This window comes from Chenopodium quinoa, unplaced genomic scaffold (genome assembly GCF_001683475.1).
Source record: "Chenopodium quinoa cultivar QQ74 unplaced genomic scaffold, ASM168347v1, whole genome shotgun sequence".
Taxonomy (NCBI): Eukaryota; Viridiplantae; Streptophyta; class Magnoliopsida; order Caryophyllales; family Amaranthaceae; genus Chenopodium; species Chenopodium quinoa.
Window position 1 is genome coordinate 4,572,117 of NW_018743327.1, and position 4,916 is coordinate 4,577,032.

Consider the following 4,916-nt stretch of genomic DNA (forward strand, 5'->3'; position numbering starts at 1 on the left):
TGTATTGGATTGTAATTATTGGGATTTTTGTAAGCCTTAACACTTGACAGGTTGTTGAGTGTGGCAGTAATACCTCTGATTTAGGAGTATGGTTCCGCAATTTTATTTAAAGGTTGTCTATTTTTCTTTTATTTATTGTTTATTATTAGCTAGTAAATCGGGGGTGTTACAGTATGGGTTCTAACCATTTTAATAGGAAAATTTTAGAATCCACATTTTCTCATAATTTCAACAACAAACTGTTTGTTTTGATCCTTAGAGAACTACAATAGGTATAAGCAACAAAAGAATTATTTTCTTCAACTCTTTGAAGCCTTTCATTCAAGTGGGATGATAGAAGCCTCGCTAGTTTAATTAGCTTGCTTCGACACATGATTTATCAAATTAGTTGATTTCATATGCCTTCGTCTCTGATGTAGTGTTATCCACATCCATTTGTTGCTCGTCTCGAATCTCTCGAGATCTAACTTTACACCCACTTGACTTTGTAGGAAGATATTTCTTTCTATAAAGACACTATCGCGAGTAACTGTAGACACCCATTTGTGTCTCCTCAAAACCAAACCTAGTGATGAGTACCTTTCAAGTCGAATCATAATCGAATGAAGTGAAATTGTGTAAAGTCTAGTGTTGCGGTTAGTTTTTATTTTTTTTCTTTCTTTCTGTTTTTGAAAACCTATTTTTAAGAAAACAACCAATCTAGTTTGGTTTGATTCATGGCAAGGGTCCACTAATAGTGTAGTTGGGTCAGGTTCGAAAAGAGCTTTCCAACTACTACCTCCGCTTCACATTAGTCGCAACAAAGGACATGTTTGCGGAGGCCGATGCAAACGATTGAAAATATGATTATTGAAAAATAAGGGTATATACTTAACTATTAATGCAACAAAAAAAAAGAGAAAACAAATTTAACTTTAATTAACTAAAATAACCCACTACCATCAACACCACCAAATATCACCGAAACCAGCCGCCACCACCTCCCAGCATCACCTAAACCACCGACCCCCACCACCCTCCATCGAAACCGACGAACCCAGCACCACCATCACCACTGAAACCCGCCAATCTCGGCGAAACCACTCACCCAGCAACCCATAAAACCATAACCACCACCACCATTAGCACCAAAACCACGAAAACCACCTATAACCCACCAACACCAACCCCACAACTTTTATCAAACCCAGAACACTTGAACCCAGCACCACCACCAACCCAGAACCTTCATTGAACCCAGAACCAGACCCTCAACCAAAGCAACGAACCCAAAACCAAACCCTCGACCAAACCAATGAACCCAAAACCATATCCTTAACCAAACCAACGAACCCACGATGACAATGCACCCACGAACCTATCAACCACGGACAAACCTTTGACCGAACCTACAAATCCTTCTCTATCATCAATTAAATCTTTAATTGTTCAAATTTAACCATCAAAACTCTAGATCTAGAGTTTTGATGGTTAAATTTGACAATAAAACCTTTGTTTTTGGGTTTCAACGCCAATAAGGTAACAAAAAGCAAACGAAGAGAGAGAAAAAAGGCGGCGATGTCAGTCGTGGTTTCCATTGAAGATGGTGGTGATTGGTGTTAGTGGCGACGGTGGTGGTTTCCATTGAAGGTGGTGAAGCTTATGAAGGAAGATGTTGAATGTAGGAGGAGGAGGGGAATGTAGGAGGAGGAGGGGAATGAATAAGATGAATGTGGTGGTAGGGTGAAATTAATTAACTTTAGGGATTAATGTAATAAGAATATATTTATAATTTGATTAGGATGTTTTAAAAAAATAGTAAGGGTAAAATTGTCATTTTGTAGCCAAAAACTTACTAAATAAGGAAAGAAAAATATTTGTTGCGAGTTATGTGAAGCGGCCATTTAAGGAAATTGTTGCGAGTAATGTGAAGCGGAGGTAGTATATATTATAAGCCCAATTCCAAAGAATAATGAGGAAGTTATGGAAAAATTACTAAACTGGGCCCGGTTTGATATTTATGTGCGGCCCAATGATCTAGAGGAGGGCCTAATATTGATTTGTCATTCCTAATGCAATTAGAATTGATTATAGTCTTCTAGATTCTTCTAGAAGGTTCTTTTCATTCATAATTTAATTAGCATTGATAAATTGACTTTATTTGACTTTTTAGAGTTTTAATCAGAATAAAAGAAGTGTTTTTAAGGAAAATACGATTTTTCCCTTCTGTACGGCTAAATTTTATCAAAATTAAGAAAACCCGTTGTAGACACCCATTTGTGTCTCCCCAAAACCAAACCCGCTGATGAGTACCTTTCACGTCGAATCATAATCGAATGAAGTGAAAGTGTGGAAAATTAGTGTTGCGCCTAGTTTTTTTTTAATTATTTTCTTTCTCTCTGTTTTTGAAAACCTATTTTAAGAAAACAGCCAATCCAGTTTGGTTTGGTCCATGGAAAGGGTCCAATAATAGTGTAGTTGGGTCGGGTTCTAAAAGAGCTTTCAAACGATATATTATAATCCCAATTCTGATGAATAATGAGGAAGTTATGGCCAAATTACTAAACTGGGCCCGGTTTGATCTTTATGTGCGGCCTAATGATCTAGAGGAGGGCCTAATATTGATTTATCATTCCTAATGCAATTAGAATTGATTTTAGTCTTCTAGATTCTTCTAGAAGATTCTTTTCATTCCTAATTTTATTAGCATTGATAAATTGACTTTGGTTGACTTTTTAGAGTTTTAATCAGAATAAAAGAGTGTTTTTAAGGAAAATACGATTTTTCCATTCTATACGGCTAAATTTTATCAAAATATGAAAATTCGTGAAACTGATTATTAGCGTCTAACGACAGCATTAGCGCCTGGCGCTAGCCTTAGCGCTTAGCACTAATGTCCAGCGTTTGGCGCTAATCTGTTTTATTCTCTGCGAAACTCTAATTTGTTGTTTTATCCATCTGACTGATTTTCTCTATAAATAGTTCCTAAAACCTCCGTTTTCCATTATCAATTCTCAAGAATCATCATCAACTCTCATCAAGAAATTCTTGATTCTCTATCTCTTTCTAAGCCTAGCTTTTTACAAACACAATTCCTCATATATTAGCACTAGACACACCTAGCCAAGTTCGAAGTTGCCTTCGCCCTAGACGTGAAAGGTTTTAATTTTTGAGGGTTTGGTCCCAAATCTCTATTTCAATTATTTAATTTAATTCTTTGTTTTTATTTTCCTTGAAGTTACTAACGCGTGTATTTTGTTATTAGAAAGAGGTACGAGGCATCCATGTAAGTGTTTTAATTGATTTTATTGATATTATGATCTAGAAATCATGTCTAGGTTGTTATTTTGATTCCTAATATCATGTTAGGATACTTGATGTTTAGAATGACAACAATAAGTTCCTAGTATCATGTTTAGGGTAACAACTATAATTTCTAATATCAAATATAACAATTGTGATTCCTGCGATGCTTCCTATATTCTTTCTAATATTCATGATAGTATCATGTTAGGGCTAAAGCTTTGATCTTTATTGCTTAGTGACATGCTAGGGTTTGTTATTAATCTTGTTAGTATCATGCCTAGGATCTTGCTATTATTATGCTTTAACATGATTATAATTGTTATAATTATTGTGATAATGATTATTTTTATTATTATTATTTTACAATTATTATAATTATTGTTATGATTATGATTATGTTGCTTGATTATATTTATTATTTATTGCTTGATCACGCCTTTTATGCATGTTTAAAGGGAATTTGTACTTGTAACATAGATAAACAGGTTTAGGGTTAATCCTATTGATTGCATGTTAGTCAGAAAGCTTACATGAATACGATCAGAATAAAATTAGAGGCCTATTATTAGGGCAGGTTCAATCTCTTTTAAATTGGATTTATACCTTCATCCCCGAACTACCAGTCATGGTTCCAGACCTATTGGAGTTGACGATCTCCTGGATCGGATTGTTAAGGGGTGTAACCTTCACCCTATGAACGGTTTACAAGTTCCTAAAACTTGTTAGCGACTCTTTTGCTTTAGCTTCCTTCCCTTTGGACGCCACCGTACTTTAGTGTATGATCACAGCGGGGTTCAAGTTTGGGGTAATTCTTGAAATATTCCCCACACTCGTGAAATTGTTTTATAGCGCCTGACAATTGGATTAGCGCCTGGTGCTAGCCTTAGCATCTGGCTCTAATATCTGGCGTCTGGCGCTAATTCGTTTTATTCTTTTCGAAACTCTGGTTCGTTTTTCTATCCATCCGGCTGATTTTCTCTATAAATAGCCTCCTAAATCTCCGTTTACAATCATTAATAACTCTCTAATTTTAATTCTCTCTCTCTCTCTTTTCTAAACTAGCTTTTTATATACAAAATTCCGCATTCACAAGATCTAGAAACACTTAGCCAAGTTCGAAGTTGCCTTCGCCCTAGACGTGAAAGGTTTTAATTTCTTAGGGTTTGGTCCCAAATCTCTATTTCAATTTTTTAATTTAATTCTTTGTTTAATTATTTTCCTTGAAGTTACTAATGTGTGTATTTTGTTATTAGAAAGAGATACGAGGCATCCGAGTAAGAACTTTAATTGATTAATTGATATTTTGATATAGAAATCATGTTTAGATTGTTATTTTGATTCCTAGTATCATGGTAGGATGTTTTATTCCTTCCTAGTATCATGTTTAGGGTAATGATCAATATTTCAAATATCAAGAATGATTAAAAGGATGCTTCCTATTTTCTTCCTATTATTCATGTTAGTGTCATGTTAGGGTTATTTGATCTTTGATGTTTAGTGACATGCTAGGGTTTGTTATTAATCTTGTTAGTATCATGCCTAGGATCTTGCTATTATTATGCTTTAACATGATTATGATTATTATGATTGTTATAATGATTATTTTATGATGATTATTTTATGATGATTAT